The sequence below is a fragment of the Neodiprion pinetum genome, chromosome 5 (genome assembly GCF_021155775.2).
Source record: "Neodiprion pinetum isolate iyNeoPine1 chromosome 5, iyNeoPine1.2, whole genome shotgun sequence".
Taxonomy (NCBI): domain Eukaryota; kingdom Metazoa; phylum Arthropoda; class Insecta; order Hymenoptera; family Diprionidae; genus Neodiprion; species Neodiprion pinetum.
Window position 1 is genome coordinate 26,771,776 of NC_060236.1, and position 18,228 is coordinate 26,790,003.

Sequence of the window (18,228 nt, forward strand, 5' to 3'; positions counted from 1 at the left end):
CATCTGCAGTTGCTCATTAGTTTGAGTTTTTATACATAGTTGTTTAAACATTATTTAGTTCTTTCCTTATCGTTTCTTTCTTTTTCCTCTTGCAATAATCACGCGTTTCTCGTCCGTTGGTCCGAATGACGCGATCGCATTCCAGGTATAAAATCGATCGAATTACACGCCCAAATTTCGTGTATTCATTTTTCGTACACGTGCGCAAGTATTTGTTTCTTATCGGAGATTTGTTATCTTGAATCGTGAAACATAGTTCGTACGATTTTCGTTATCTCAACGTCTGTTTTTCCACCGTACAAGAAATTACTCTAATCTACCAATCTGTGAATCCATACTCCGTGGAAAAATTGGAGGAAACTGAGTCTCTCTTTTTAATATATATTTATTTTTACTCCGTGCAGTTGATCAATCAGAGGGATCATGGTCGCTCGCTTTTCCGGTCAATTAGTGACGTTGTCATTAAGAGAGAAGTCGTTTGGATCCATTTCATCAGTAACGAGAGCCGAAGGTCTTTTTGATCTTCTTTTAGTTAACTCAAACCAATGACCAAAGTCATTGCAACAAAAATATCACAGTTTGTAAGAGATGATGGTTCGTGGATTTCTATATATTACAACGAGAAAACTTCGCAGAGAAACTGCAGATGGGTTTTCGTTGTTTCTTTATTTTTCTTTTTTTTTCTTTTTTGCGAATAAGCGCCTACTCACATGCATACGTCGGTTGCGATGTTATTACGATTCCATTTCGCTTTCGTTACCTTATTAGCTTAACCGCACGGGAAAAACATAGCGTATGCAATTTGTACTTACTTTTGGAGTGGTTTAGTCATTTCCCACGTCCATTGCCCGAGGCTATTGACAATAAAATCTCGTTCAGCCTTTTAGTCATTTAAAATATAGAAACACGAATACGCAGACTTACGATATGAGTTTTTAATTGGAACGTAGCAGGCATATTTTATTCGTTTCTTTTGCTCTCCGTCGTCTCCGTTCGCAGCTCAAATACAGTCGCCTATCGTCTCCTTGAAACTGCAAAAAGGATGACATACATATTTTACGTTTTTATCGTCCATTGCTCTTTTTCTGTTAGATTATCTCCAATCTCCTATCAACATTTTTAATTATTTGATAAATTCTAATCTATTTTCAGAACCATATCCTTAGTAATAAACCACGAATACCGTATGAGGCATATAATTTGATTATTCATTTGACGATGATTTTTGATACTTTGAAGATTTTCGGATTCAAATTTTATTGTTTCAAAACCGAAAACACAAAGTTTGAAATAGAACATCGTACTCTTAGTTGAAATAACTAGCAAAATACAAATATATTATCGCGTATGATGTGGTAAAATTTTCGCCAACTTACCGTCAATAGGATTATAAAGATTCTTTTATCCCGGTGGTGAGTTTCGATAAAAAATGCCGCTGCATTATCGACGTGGTTTGTCAAGCTGGTAGCGCCACCGAAAGCTTGCAGCGCGCTTACGTAGCTTTGGAAAACGTAAATCCGATGTTCAATGTTAATTTTCATCCGTTTCTTCGATATTCCCCGTTCGTTATTGGAACGAAGTTCCTTATTTTTCTATCATTTAATCCAACGTGTTTCGATTCAAATTTCGAACGTCAGATTTCGAAGAGAAGGCAGCAAAAGATGGAGGAGAAAAAAAAATATTTGGCAGCGGTGGGATTCGAACCCACGCCTCCGAGGAGACTGGTGCCTTAAACCAGCGCCTTAGACCGCTCGGCCACGCTACCACATGGTAGATACATGAAAAAAGACACAGTAGTTTTTGAGTCATACGATATTCGAAAATCGGTAAACAATTGCTGTATTTTCGAGAATTCAACGCTTTTCGTTTAGAAAGTGCAAGGAATGTTAACTGTACACGGATTGGAAATAAAGTGATCGGAAAACAAAAAAAAAATTCACGTTCAACTTCAAATAAGACATGTTTTTGTTTTCTTACCACATGAACAACCGACCTTTATTTATTATTTACCAAAGAGAAAACAAATGGCAAAATTTATTACCGGTAATTTAATAAATCGTGATTCGGTATCCACGAATCTTACGTGTTGAATAAAATAAATTCTCTCGATTGCGTGGAGTAATAGAGAATATAACTGAAGTTTATGTGAAACGAAAAAAGAAATTCAGATTTATATGTAACATTATCCTTTTTTCATGCATGATATATCCGGATGATTACAGTAGGTATCGTCTTGTTGGTTATTAGAAAAAAAGAAAAAAAAATAAAAAATGTTTACCCTTTCAATTCCATATCGAAATATTCGATATCGGGAACAATGTTACATAATACAGGTACTCTGCAAATAAAATATTTATCTACGTTTATTGTCACGTAAATATACATACGTATGTAAACACTAGTTACATGTAAGCATCGGTGAACGATGTATAAAACAATACATATAATGTAGATATGTTTACAGGTAACGGGCGGATCCTTGAAATGTCGTATTCCCCGATGGTGCCGTGAAGTTGCGCGCATGTCTCTACAGGTATGTACTTACACCATTATACTTTATGCCTATATATATTATATATCTATATACATATATATATATATATATATATATACATATATATATATATATATATATATATATGTATACATGTATATCGCAGCGTGGAATTTCGATCCTCGTCACGTATTCGGCCGTTCCGTTAAAGTGTCTATATATATATATATATATATGTACATATATGATGTACAAGTACGTGGGCTGTGTCCGTTTGCATGTACGTATGCATATGTATGCATACACCCACATGTACATATGTAGTGCGTAGACGGGTGCGGTACGTTATACCTGTACATAGTGTAAAGTCAATGCGAAGAAGTTTTTATTACTGTTTGTTAATTACGAATTTTTGTCATATACTTTTTTTTTTATTTTTCACGACGTTTAAAATTTTCTTTTTCCTCGTTTTACCCTCCCCCCCCCCCCCCCCCCCCCCCCCCGATCGTCCGTCGGTTGAGTTTTTTTTTTTTTTTCTTTTTTTTTTCCTTCCACCTATCCGTACAAACGCGTATTCCTTCATTTCGTACAGGAATTCGAATCTGCAAAGCACGAGCTGTTGAAACACGCAAGCATGCCTGCGTAAGCTTATCGCTGCGCAGGTTTGACGGGCGAAGAGGCAGCCATTTTGTTACCACCAACGAGACTTAATGTATTCCCCTCTCATTTTGTAACCCTAGACGATGGCCGCGCATTGCTAGGTTCACGAATCATCCGTCTGGCGGTGGGTGGTGGTCGGGTGGAATGGAGGCCGGGGGGGGGGGGGCACGCAACGTTAAAACGCCGACGCGAACGTACGAATTATATACCTCTACGTCACGCGCGTCCGCTTCAACGTACATGTATACGTATATGCATGCACCCTATGTATATATATATATATATATGTATATGCATACAACAGTCATACTGCAGACGACGCAGTACGTCGCGACGTTCAATTGTGCACGATGCGGTTCTTTTTTCGCATTTTTTTTTTTTTTTTTTTTTCTTCTTTCCAATTCTATTTTCTCTTTTTTCTTTTTTCTCTTACGCGTCAATTTATCGTTGCACAAGCATTAAATTTTCGCAACGGTTACAGGGAAATATAGCAGCAGTGATCGTAATCAGAGAGAATAGTAACGTGTACCAGACTTTTCGGTAACGGCTAGAAAACTAATTTTCATTTTCTACCTGGAACGATATTTTTCGATTGTGGTAAAAAATGAAAATAGTCAAGGACCGAGCGGTAACCGGAATTAAAGATTTCACTCAGTGTGGAATTTGTCGAAGCTTAACGCTGGTATTTTCTGGTAGAAAATTATTTTTCAACGATTAAATGCTCTTGTCGATTTTTTGTACACTATATATATTGTAGGGAAATTTTATACGTGATGCTAAATCGCGCAGCTCTGAATGTTCCGACGAATTACGCAACGATGGAGAAAATTTGGAAATCACGGTATATGTTGTTATGTACAGATACTTCAAGGACGATTTTATTCACGTTTGAAAAAAATGTATATATATACATATACGGGATATGTAGGCGGAATGATAGAAATTTAAAAATCTTGATTCGAAAGTCGGAAAAAAAGTAGGGATAAAAATTCTTTCGTAAAACGAATCTTGTTTTTTTTTTTTTTTTGTTGTTGTTTCACGTAATACTGCGCGGGGTAAAAATTGATCCGGTACAAATTAGAAGAGAAAAAAAAAAAAAAAAAATGTCAACGAATTACCTAGAAATATTTCATTCGATTATTGACGGCTAATCTGTTTAAATCTGTACCTACGTATACAAAAAAAAAGCGACGTATATAGGATATTTTACGTTTATGCACAGACAGAAAACTCTATTTTATGTTAAGAAAACATGAATGTAAACGCTGTAGATAGAAAGTATTTTTTCTGTTAAATCAAAAGTATAGAACGTCACGGATTGTAAATAATTTCGTCTGCATGATATTTTTATAATACGGGGTTTGACGGTGTGAATAAAATTTAATCCTCGTCTAGCCAGGGATTATCTTTTATTTTTCGTAAACGAATGTGATACGTTTCGCAACTAACAATACCTAAAGTCGGGACGACCGCAAATTGAAAGTACGAAAATCCTTATTAAGATGAAGAAATAAAAATAAATAAATCATCGTACGTAAAAAATCGACTCTCGTTGATAAAGAGACGTACTTAAAAGTGCAAGAAAAAATTAAAACCTTGCATCACTTAGCATCGTAACATTTTATTTTTTGTTTGTAACGCCGTTGTGTTTATTTTTTCTCTTTAATATATTTCTATCATTCAACGCTAACAATCGATGCGATTGCATACACATGTAAATAAGAATGTCATCGCGTCGAAGTTCAGCATCCAACGCCGTTTATTGTAAACGGATATTAGTCACCGTTTGTACAAAAACCCTCGCATGTTTCACAGATAGAGAATTAAGAGTTGTAATAGCTTGGTGGGGTGAGGGGGGGATTTAGATTGAAAAATTATTCTTCATTCTGCACCGTCTACCTAAACGTTTCTATTTTCATTTTCAATTCTACGATGATCCGATTACACGCCCACGTGCAAGCATCTGACTTATACTCTTGTAGTTATCTGAAAGTATTTTTTTTTTATTTTTTTTCACTCCACACTACGAGAAAAATTTATGTTTGCTTCAACGATTTTTTAACAGTAAAATTAGGTAGGTAACAAAGCGGATCTAAAATAATTCATATCTGACGTAACCTGTAATCGACAGTTGGATCTGACAAGTAATTATTTTCCATCTTACAGATAGCTGCATTGGAATATTTTGCAATAAGATAATCGGAAACGTGATTCTTGTTGCTTTCATTTGATAATATATGTTTTTGATGTTCGAATTGCGGGTCGGCAAGATATGAAGATTTTTAAACAAAAATTTTGTACCTCGTTTTTCGTAATCCCAGCAATATTAAAACAGTTTTTTTAACGATACGTGTTTTACTGAATTTTTCCAGTTACTGCGACAAACGAAATTTTTCTCAGTGAGAATATAATTTGTTTGTCCAATTGAAAACGGTCGCTTTTATTTTCTGTACCGCAGAACATGATACGTCTGGCCTAATTGCCGCGGGTAAATTGATATTATGTTACCAAGCGTAGAATGTATTCTTGGTGAATTGAATGATTAATCGAGTGATTGACATAATCCGACGCTGGATTTAGCGCGTGGATTTTCACCAGCGTATCAACACCTTCGGTATCTGTAGAATTAATCATTTGACAGCACTGGTATATAGTAGCAGAAGGGGGAGCAGTCGCAGATGCTGTCGTCGTGTTGTAATAACAAGAGGAGAGAAAGAGAGAAAGACAGAGAGAGAGAGAGAGAGAGAGAGAGAGAAGCGGATAAGGCAATTAACGTACGTAGCGTAGCTCGTTAAAGAGAGGCGTTTATTTATATTTTTTCATTTTCTCTTGATTTCGAGTTTATACTTTCCTTTTTTACCTTCTCTTCTTGATCTTCAAGTTCTTTGCCATTTATTTTTAGCTCTGATCTTGTTCTCCGAATTATAATATAAATTTTTAGTATTGGAATTTATTATTTGATTTTGAAACAGTTACTGCGCGAGGTCGAAGTGAAAGAATTCGGTTAATCTTTCTTCTCCGCTACTCACGTAGTCAGTAAAGTCAACCGCAGTTGTAACGCGATGGTAATTTGACAAAACTGAGCGAAACTCTTGCAAAGGTAACGCAAAAGGCGAAAAATACATTTCGGAGTAACACACACGAAATATTCGTCTCTTGTTTTCTCCGTCAGCACATTTATAATAAATTGTACAAAATCGTTAGGTCAATTTAAAAAACAAGATCTGTCAGAATTACCTTTCACTTTTTTCTAATCTTCACGAATCCTGAAGTTTTCGAAGCTCTCGAATCCGAAAAACAGGTTTTTAGAAAAATGTCCGTCTGTCGGACAAACTTCCACGATTATCTCAAAAACTGTTCGATGGATAAATTTTCGACTTACGAGATTTTACAACTATAAAATATCATGTCCCGTTAAATTTGAACTTCCGGTTCTAACGGAAATAAATCGATTTTCAATGTTGTACCGACAAACATTAACTTTTTTTTATAAATCTTTGGTTTTTCAGAAATTTTCTTTATCCTGATTCTTCTTTCAAAACTCTTTCATCTGGCTGCCGAGTCCTATCAGTTTCAGATTTTTCACTCGACCATTTTCAAGATCATCGCTGAAGTTTGTCGGACAGACCGACAGATTCATTTTTTTCCACGTTTATGAAAAGTATCGCTAAAAAACTGTTTTTCCGGCTTGTCTGTTTTTCAGTTCCAGCTCTAACGGATACAGAGATTTTAAATCATTTTTTACACAGTTTCGGTATCCATTATTGAGCAATTTTCCCAACGATCTCGTCTCGGAAACGTTGGAAGCAATATTAGGCATAAAAATTCCACTCGTTATATTTCCTGCAGCCACCGAGGGTGAGTTATTTTTTATCATAATTCGCAACGATTTTCCGAGGCAAGGCCGCGCGTTATTGGAATTATCTCGAACTACTCGAGGAAGTAGTTTGTTTAGTGGTTTCGGAGATAGAATCAGGATTCCAGCTCCGTTGCCCAGGCAACGTATTAATATAAAATCGTGCCTGGTTGCGTCTGCGGGCTGCTCAACCGACCGATTCTCCTCTCCTCTCCATCAGCCCTCCGCTTTTAAAATATTGTTGCTGCAGTGATTCGAGAGATTTCAGATCCCAGATAGTGTCAATACGGGCGCCACTGGTCGCCGCCCAGCGATGGTGACTCGTTTAAAATAAATAAATATAAAGGAAGAGGAAGAAGAAAAAGTATAGGTATGGAAGATGTCGTACCTCGGAGGGTGAATTTCCACTCTGATTCACGAACAAAGAAACGGACTGATCGGGAGAAGGTGTTGAGAAAATTAAATAGGATCAGGTACTCGGCTTAACCTGTATACATTGTTTTATTCCAACGTGGTTCGGTTGTTACCAATAACTACAATTCGATGAGATTGAGGATTGTTATTCGCAGTGTTGCCAATTTGGTGATTCTGTAGCTGTACGCTGAGAAACAGTTTTGCTAACGATACCTGTTTTACCGAATTTTTCTCAGCGCAGAATTAATTTGAATCGAGTAATCCCATTTTATTGTTCGCCTACTTCTTTTGTCGATCCTCTCACCGTAGGAAGAAGCCTTATGAATTTCCCTCCGTTTTCCCACGATCCTGTCAAAGGACAGGTTTCCTCCAGTTATTCCGATTTCCGTATTTACACGTGCCTTTAATTTTCGTCGATCGAAGCCGCGGCGTGAAGAAGGTACCGTCGTCTCTTTGTCGTCGCCGCACGTTCCGCGAGTTCGAATTCGTACCCATCATGCACTGCAGTGTAGGTAACGCGGCATTGTTGTTATCGCGCTCCATTTTGTCATCCCCTTAGCTCACGTTCTGGGGGTGGTTTTCGCCGTTGTTACCATGGAGACACGCCGTTTCCCTCGGCAGCGTCGAGGGTGGCTGTAACTCCGCGGGCATGACGTATACATACCACAGCTATAGCGCGAAGGGGAAAAAATAGCGAAGCTAAAACTTTCGAGCCTTGTCCACGTGTAAGCGTACCGTTGAACGTGATGTCGCCTACTTGTGATAATCGATGAAATTTAGTGGAATATACTTCGTATACGAAGAAGCTGACATAAGCCGGAGAAACAGTTTTCTTGCGATACTTTTCATCACCGTGAAAAGTGAAAGAGTCTGTCGGTATGTCCGACAAAATTCTGCGATGATCTTGAAAAAACGATCGAGTGAAAAATCTGAAACTGATAGGACTTGGCAGACGAATGAAATAGATTTGAAAGAAGAATGAGGATAGGGAAAATTTCTGAAAGACGAAAGATTTATAGATTAAAACAAAAAAAAAAAAATAAATAAATAAGTATATAAACTGGAGAAAAACATAATCCTTTACTATGACAAAGTAATAAAGAGGAAAAAGTCCACGTTTGTCAGTACAACATTGAAAATCGATTTATTTCCGTTAGAACCAGAAGTTCAAATTTAACGGGACATGATATTTTTTCATGACCAGCATTTGATTGTAAAATCTTGTAAGTCGCAAATTTTTTCACCGAACCGTTTTCGAGATAATCGCGGGAGCTGGTCGGACAGACAGATATTTTTCTAAAAATCCGTTTTTCGGATTCTAGAGCTTCGAAAACTTCAAGATTCGTGGAAATTAGAAAAGGTGATTTTTGGAGGAAAAGCAATACCTTTCTTGCATCATCGAAGGTGATGAAAAGTAACAAGCGCCGTTCCGATACTTCACCGGTTGTAAAATCCGTCAATCAAACGTTCAATGGCTCGAGAGGATCTTCCTTTTCGAGTGGCCAATAATGAAATCGTTAATTTCTCCCGTCGTAAGTAACGAGCGATCCTCGAGATGGAATCTCGGAATTACCTCCCACTGAAATAATGGACCATCGACTCGACTCTCGAGCGAAAATTTCGGCAAATAATTCACTCCCTCTTTATTCCATTTGTTAAATTCTATTCAAGGCCGTATGGTTGACGTGCATAACTATTGTTTCGGTCACGTTACACAAGCGAGCTCACAAAGCAGGATGAGGACTCGGTACCGATGACGAGATCGACGTTTGATGTGTCCTGCAAAACTGTCACGACGTCAGTGAAACTACGCGCTGACCTTGACGGAATTTGTTAGGCGATCATGCACGGAGTTATCCAATTCCCCAATTCCCCCGTGGATTCTTGTTCCTCGAAGGTTTTCCTGCTCGCGGAGTTGCCGTTCCACCGAGTGTGGAAGCCGTTTGGCGAACGCAATTAGTGAATACTGATTCGTCGAGTGGCACCCGCCCCGAAAGCCCTTGACAGTAATAGCGGAGAGTCCTCTGGCTGGATTCGAAGTAGGTGCTGGAAGGTGGCGGCTGAGGCAGAGGCACCAGCTACCCTTCCGGAAACGCCAAGCATCGAGACTCTTCGCCACTTCACTCGACTCCGAGATCTTTTCTTCCAGCTTCTGCAATATGCTTGCCGAGCTACTCTCAAGTGCGGCCGTGTCCCCTTCTCGTCTCTTCTCTTCTTCGCTCTTCTCTTCTCACTTCGAACCTGTCAAATTCCGCCGTGGATTTTTTCTCGGACATCATTAACAAACTGAGCGACCGTTCGCGGATATACTCCAGATGATCGTTTGAAGTTGGCGCCGCTGTTTGTTTTTTCCATGTAGTAGGTATTGGGGAGTAGAAAAATATGTTCCAAAAGCCCAGGTATACACGTGCGAATGAAAGTATCTTGTTTCATTCCCGCATAGGTGGAGATAATTCAGTGGTACAAGGTACACTGAGAGAAAAAAGTCATTGAATTGACTAAATGTGTCGTCACGGGCGACGAAGTAAATATTTATTTGTGTCAAGTCAAGATCTATCGGTTTAACAAAATGTTTAGTCGATTGACCTAAATTTTGTTACATCAACAAAAGTATTTTGTTGAACTAAGCTAGTATATTGTGTTTGCCGCGTTTTGTTGAATCGAACGAATGTCATTTGACGAATGATACGTGATATTGCACATTTTTATTTCGTCTTTCCATGAATTTTTTAGCTCAAGGTTCTTTAAGGTAGAGGAAAAAAAATATTGAATAGAGATTTCGGTTTCATCCTCGCGTATTCTGTTCCGTCGGAAAGAGTTTCGTGAATCCGTTTCTGCTGGCGCAAGTTGTCGTCATCTTTCTTTTCACACCCTCTATATTTACATCCTCGTTGTAGTACAGATATGAACGTTACATCGACACATAGCCACATTCTCAAAGTTTCTAATGGGATTCGTGTCACGTACGCTGTCACACACATGTTCGTTTTTCGAGAAATCCACGAACGATTCCAAGTTACGGAAGAAAAGACGGTGTCGTTGCAAAGAACGTTGTAACGGTTTCCAAGTTATCTGAAATCGAGAAAAAGGGAGAGAATGAAACTTAGCGAACGCATAGAAGTAAAACAGATCCTTGACGAAGAATGCGTCACCCCGTGTATAAGGTACATGTCGCGGCATGGAAACCCATGACACGTAAATTTATGTATGTATACGTAACGCCACACCGTATAATGGTACACCTTTACCTGTGTTATAAACGTGTGGAGATCGTGATGCTCGATTTCCCTGATAGAAAATCAAGAAAAGACGCGACAATGGCTGAAACCAGACTCCTATTAAACCAAGACTCTTTTGTGAAGACCCTCCCTACATACGTTTCGTCATTGTGCGCCCATTACTGTTGTTATTATTACTATTATTTAGCGTATAACCACCCATGCACCCACCAAGGTGTGAAGTAAGCTTGTGTCCATTCGTTCGTTGCATTGTCCGTAACCGTTTCACGTATGTTCGCAAATACGTCTGGGCCAGAGGTGGTGGTGGTGGTGGTGGTGGTGGTACCGTATAGTTATAAGGGGATCCGTGTAGCACCTGGGAAGTGTAATGTTGCGACCGACGTGGTGTACACCCTATTATGATAATAATTTGATACAAAATTTATACCAAGGTAGGAAGGTACGGTTGGTTATAGGAAAGGCAGACCCCTTGGAGGGCTTTTCAAAACATGCACATAGCGCAGACGATGCTCAGAATCGTCGTTGAATTCGTTCCAATAACCAGCCAGCGATAAATCATGTCAAATTTTTTACATTCCGCATTTGACATATTACAGAAGCCATTATCAGGCATTTGTTTCATCTGCTTTTACCATCGTAGAATTTTCTTCATCTCCGAAAGTGATCATGGACACGTCCATCGTAATCCAGTGCTTTGTCTGATTCTCCACGTTTTTCGTACAGACCCTGCCATGGGCCCCCCTTTGGACGGTCCAATATTACCGTCGAGAACCCATAGAACCTAATTCAATATGGCGGAGTCAATTGCGAACGTGAACACTTCACCGGCCTCTCATCGTCCTATTCTCGTTCTCTTTGCACGTCTCTCCCCTTTACGGTGTTCGCATGTTTCGAGGTCTTTTTTCCTCCTTCAACTCGTCATCTCCTTCCTACCCTCACTTTCGCACAAGTATATAACAGAGATACCATCGACTTTGAAACACAATCGATACTCGTTGAGACACGCGTCACGCCCTTTCTTTTTCCCTTTTTCACATTTCTCCCTTTTTCTTTATTCTATATCCTTATCTGCTCGGTGTCCTTCGCGTATACAAAGCCATCCCGCAATACATTCACCCACGTCCAGGTTATACCTTCGCGTGTCTGAAGGGCCGGTGAAGAAAAGCCGGCGATTCTAGTGTCGCATTCAAGGGATGTATGCAGGATCAGGATTCTCGTCGGTGTTCAGTTATAGATGGCGCGTGATATTCTGACGATAGATTTTATCCCTCCCGCAACTTATAGGCCGACATTGGATTTCACGGTTATTTTTTGGTGAGTCATTTTGTTTCACGCGTTATGCTATGTATAGCTGACGAAGCTCATACGAAATCTAGATTACGGATACCGAATCAGTCCAATAGATGTTTGTGTTTTGGAAACACCGAATTTATCCCCGTGTAATTGGGAAGAAAAAGTAACGGGGTTAGCCGTCGTTCGGATAGGAGGAGGTAATTATTTTACCAGAAAGAATGGGATGGGAATTGATTGGAAATTGTGTTTTTCCAATTCAGTCAGAGATGGGCGGTTGCAGTCAGAGACTGTTATTTCTGCATCGACGTTTTGCAACAGCGGGTGCACGCCGCTATAACTGTATTATACAAGTGCATCGTTTTATCAGTTTTTCCACCTTCTTTCTTTTCCTTTTTTCCCCCTCCCCCCTCATTTCTCGTTTTGTTTCTCTGCAGATTCTTTGTTTTCCCGCCATTTCCCACGTTACGCGACAAGGAAATGGCAAACAAATGAGCGTCGGTTCCGCTGCAATCCGTCGCTGCAGATTATATCCTATCTATTCGACGATCCAAATCCAGCAGAGTTCTTTTTCTCCCATTACAGAGGTTCAGGTGTCCTTCGTCTAGGTATAAATGGAAAAATCTCGTGGATCTTTTCTCTCGAGAAATCTCCTTGGGATTATTTTCTTCTCGGTATAATTGTACAGGGACAAATATATACGGAAAATGGATTTTCCCAGAAACAAAAGAGAGGTGAAATAAGAATTCTGTCCTGCGCGCCCATTATTATACAGTATTTTTCGCCCAACATTTTTTAACGATACCATTATATTCTTGCATGTCTGTATTCTTATAATCCAGGCACGCTGCACTAGAAGTCTGTTTCGAAAGTCTTGTTAGCGAGAATGACTTGTGGATTTTTGAGTGAACAGAGGGAACACTCGTACCTAAATACCTGTACGAGCAGTTTGGGTACACCTCAGAGTCAAACGGTAGCCAAGTGTCGGTTACATGATGACAAATAAACAAATCTTGTGCCAATTAGTCGATAACTTTCGCTTTCACAGAAGTATACGAGTTACACGCTATTACGACGAACGATCCTTTACATTGCGTCCTAACCATGGAAAATCTATGGTGTTGGTGAAAATCCAATTGTGTGACGGGTGAAAAAGTTGACCGATGCCTTTTTGACTCAATATCAATTCAGTGTTACTCGATATATGAAGGATTCTCATGCTTTTCTTCTTAGTTCCAATGTCTTCTGTATTTCTATACGAATTTTAACGAAACGTTAACGGGAAGATTTCGAAGTGATCATGTTGTTCGGACTTTTTACTCGCAGTAGGTATTTCAGTTCCATTGTGATGAAGAAACACTTCCAGCAAGAAAGTATCGAAGATGCTTATTTGGTGTCCTGTAAAGTATTTTTCAAAGCCAGCTAGTCAAAATTTGGGTTCTGAATTTTGTGAGTTGTAACGCGTGTTAACTACGAAATCCGTCGGATAGGAAAATGGTTCCGTATGTACCAAACGTGCACGTCGTAAAGATTAGGCGAAAAATGGTTTCAATAGTATTTGAAATTGAAGAGTTTATACGTAGTTTCTTGTTCTTGTCGAATCGTCTCGCCACTGTCACTTTGCTCGTTTAACAAGTTGTAGGTGACCGTTATACCGAATACTCGTAAGAATTGGAAGGTTGGTGCGGGGGTTTGGCAATATCTTGACGAACGAAGGGAGCCCGAAAAGGCTCTACGAGTGTTAACCAGGAACCCACTTGAGAACTCATTGACTTTGTTCATTGATTTTACGTCAATCTAGACGCAGTCAGCGGCAACCCCTCTCGGAGTCTAACTACATATGTATCAGCGTATACACGGACTATGTAACTTGTGAAAAGGGGAGGCTCCTACATGATGCGTTTATCGTAAGCGACGCTCAGGGTTTTGCCCTTTGGGGCTACGCGGCACGCACACACCCCCTGGCTAAGGGAAATAGAATAGAAATGACCCCCCCAGAGAGTCGAGCGACTCGCATTAGCGACACATGGTCGAGTGACAAAGGACGTCCCTCGAATTTAGGAGCTACCCTTAGGGATATTTCCACTACATATGTATGGGGACCGGGTTACATAAGGGTCGGACGATGGCTGGGGGCTGGGGGCTGGTTGAGGGGCGGACTACGCGCCAACCCTTCGAACGCTGACGCCATTTTAGAGGATACGAATTCAGAACTATTTTAGAACTCGCTCTTTTCACATTATCACCCAATATACACCGTTCCGATTATTTTTAGTATTCTAATCGCGGATCAAAGAATTACAGAAATTCTTGCTGAAACTTCTGAACTGGTATGCATGTATGTTCGTGATGCTAGCTTATGTACATCAGGTGATATTCATTAACACCTTAACCGACTCGAGTTCGATTCTATACGAAATATGTGACAATGCATCCCAGTCATTGCCGTATAATTCGTATAGAATCGAACGCGCATTTTGCTTTGGACCGAAAACAAGTTAGCCGACAGGTTGAGGCATTAATGAATATTACCGTACCTGTGATAAAGTACCCTAGAAATTTGGAGCTTGTTAGAGAAAATTGAACTCAATTAGATGGGTAAACCACTAACAGAAATCTTTTTTAGCTAGTACTCAGCATAGAAAAATGAACCAATGAAGTCACGGTTTTATCGTGCTGGAAGTTGACAGTGGTGATGTGAATTATCCGTCATAACATAACTGGGTGCGGTATAAGCGTCAGAGTTTGAGTCGCGAGAGGTGTGAGGCTTGACTGTCAACATTAGCTCATACCTGACCTCGGCTGTTGGCGTTACTAGATGTTAGAACGGTATAGAAGCTTTTCCCAATACAAGGTACTTACAACAAGCTCCGACGGTGGGCTTGTGTCGTCTTTGTTTTCCCACACTCCATTGCGAGTCACGACACAGGTTTCGCATCGGTACCTATCTACTTGAGTGACACTTTTTTTAATGGATTGCCAATCGAGCTGTAACATCTGAGCGGTCCCAGATTTGGGGTAAAAAGTATCCGCTGGATGCTGAAGACTGGGAAAAGACAAGAGGAGAACGAAGAGAGACGTACAGTCAGTCGGTCGGTCGGTCTGTCTGTCTGTCTGTCTGTCAGTCTGTCGCCACGGCGCGAGGAGATGAGACAAAGGATGATTTGGCTGCGGGAGGATCAGTCTCGTCTTCTGTTATAGTGTCGTAATCCCGCTGCCGACGGCCTCCATTGGGCATGGAGTCTGGACCGGGAGATGATCCTGATTCGAGAGTCCAGACTACGACCTCCACCTCCTCTCGCTCATCTTCAACTTCAGGTTCCTCGAGTTCTCCTGTCCCGCGATCATCGTCGTCGGGACGTCTACGTCGACGGCGAAAATCCGGGAACCCGGACTACGGGATTATTGCCTTGTTCACGTCACTCGGATTATATCGACCGCGAAAAGTTAATCAGCTACATTTTCACCATAGACCCTTACGTATCTGGCTAGCCTTGTACCTTCCTCGTATACAGATGGCTCGGGTTTCCGCCATTCGATACTATCTCTGAGCCCTCCCTGCACTTATTTGGCCTGTCACACGTGAAAACCTCACTCAATACTGGATATAATGAGAGTGTGTCAAGTGTTTTCTGCTTGTTGCCGATCACCATTTGTTTCACGTCTTTTATTCTCTTTTTTTTTCTATTTCATGTTCAGAACGAGGGATTTAAGCTTCGCGGTTTTAATTTTTCAACACTTCAAACTTATCCGGACGTGATTTTGGATAATAAAACGTGTCTGTCTCTAGAAATTTCAATTGTCCGGCGATATTATTATAGCGGACTAATCGGACTGGATGGCTCCGCAGTATTTAGGACGAAAAGAATGGAGTTCGACGACGCGAGATGAGATGGATGATGACACGTACATTTATTGTACGCGTTTACAACGCCTTTTCACATTTGCAATTTACCGATACGTAATGTGACGTTGTAACTCCGCGTACAACGCGGTAGACTACATTGTGCACGCTTATATACGTAATAGGTATTAATGTGTGGCCGAGGTTCGTTAATGACGGAAATAATAATCGCAGCTTGTATCAAAACTTGACAATGCAGTCCGCACTGCAACGTCACGTACGGCTAATTCGACACGCTTTACCGAATCGTGCAGGCTCGTGTTCGTACCCAGGAATTGATTTTCAACCCTCAATTCCAGCCGCCATCGCTTACATGTAGTTTCAGACAGACTTTTATAGAGACGTGGTGAACGCGACGAAGCAGATGAAAAAATTTAACGATTCTGCCGAAGGTGTTTGTTCGGCAAAATGACCGCGAGAGAGAGAGACGAGAGATGAAGTGAAAAAAGTAATAAACGTTTGTCTAAACTTTGAAAATTCAAGTTACAAGATTTTTTTACGGGAGATGACGTGGCAGATTTTAACGGACTCGCCACGTGAATTTTCGACGAGATGGCACACCCGCAATGTGCATAAATTAAATCGTGGTATGGATAAGTGGGTGTCGCCGTGAGATGTCTGGGTCCTGTAGGCAGACACGGAACCTGAAACAGGATTCTTTCCAGACTCCTTAATTTACTGGCGTGGTTTGTTTGGTAGGTAGTCATAACATTGGCGTGGGTACAAATTATAGGTTGCGTAGGGACCGTGAAAAGAAGAAATGAAAAAATAAGAATAGAAAAAAAGAAAACACCGCAGAGGAGGATACCTGATGCTGCATGAGACGGAGAAAATGAAAGATGTTGGGGCCAGATTTCGGACTAAGAAGCTTCTGCGGATTGGACGAAGGATACAAATTGTAAAAACATACTCTGACGATGAACGAGATAGTCTAAACGATCCAAGATGTCATCGCCATGTTCTGTCGAAGTTATCGAACGACAAAAGATATAGGTGGAGAAAAGAACCGACTACTATTCACAGTTCATATCTTCTCTCTCTTCTTTTGATGCGTAGCAATGTGCACCGAACGACGGTGATGTAGTTAGGTAAGTATTATGAAAGCTCTGGTGTTATATATATATATATATATATAATAGAATGATAGAATATATAGAATGATTATCCGTCCAACTAAGTGTTGCTGACGTGGGCCAGGCCAGATGTTTGTCTAGACGTAATATGGTAGGTAGGTACGTGTTTTATCGGCCTACTGCAGGGTGCAGTCTAAACCTTTAACTAAAACCATAACCTCGAGAGTGATGACAGACAAATGATGAGGAGAGTCATAACAGACGAGGATGAGCTAGTAAAGGAGATAATGATACTGGAAACATAAGTCAAAGTGCCTCCCTCGGTGACGGGGCATAAAATTCTAAATACAGGATAAAAATTGTTGCTCGTAATAAAATGAAACGAAATAAAAAAAAAAAAGAGTACAAACGAAAGGAGGAAGACATTGGGTTAAATTGCTGCCGCGAGTCAATTTAACGGGTGAAACAATTCTCGGAATAAAATTTCAACTAACAATAAGTGTATAATATGCTGAGAATCAGGGTATACAATAATTGGTAGCTCCAACAGATTACTGCGAACGATCAAAGATAAGTACTATACATCTGGTCGACTGGTTTCAAGTCCACATTGTACCACACTGTATACCAATTGTTGTGTGACTTGTAGTGAAGTTGAAAAATTTCTCGATGTTATTCGAATCGTTGCGTCAGACCATAAATTAGTGGAGAGCGATGTGAAAATGAAGTAAGTAGGTACGGAAAGAACCTCGAGGAAGAGAATTACAGGCCACTTTTAACACGAGGTTACTAAACCCATGTTATATTCAATCTATTCTTTGCAACAATTTTGACAGCGATTCTAATTACCTGTACTATATTTGATTTAAGATTTGACGAAGAGGAGATTCTCTCGTTGAACATTCGAGTATGCACAGTGTACCTGGAGGAACTTGGTATTCGAGTATTTTTATTTATATTTTTTTTTTTTCAAATCCTTCCTTTGTCAAATTGTTTCTTGCGCTCTCCGAGGCTTGCAAATTCAAACGCGCTCGCTTACTTAGCATTCGGTGTCACGTACCGGTGGAATTTAATACATCAAAAACTCTGGCGAGTTCTCCGGGCTCTCTGCTCTCTCCGCTGCTCCCCTCTTCCAGCCTATCCTATCCTATCCTATCCTATCCTCTTCTCAGCTCCTCTCTTCGCTCCCCGGCTGACAACCGATGCTACATCCTGCTCGACATTCATTTGTTAACGTTACACGTGGACTTCCCCGCGAGGCTCATCTTTTGTTTCGCGAGAGGGCGTTTCCCATTGGC

At 40.3% G+C, this 18,228-nt stretch overlaps 1 non-coding gene across 1 annotated transcript; it reads right to left on the reverse strand.

Annotated features, from left to right (window-relative positions):
- Positions 1–1,683: 1,683 nt before the first annotated feature.
- TRNAL-AAG (transfer RNA leucine (anticodon AAG)) lies at positions 1,684–1,765 on the reverse strand. The gene has a single exon. It is a non-coding gene; the product is annotated as a tRNA-Leu (tRNA).
- Positions 1,766–18,228: the final 16,463 nt, after the last annotated feature.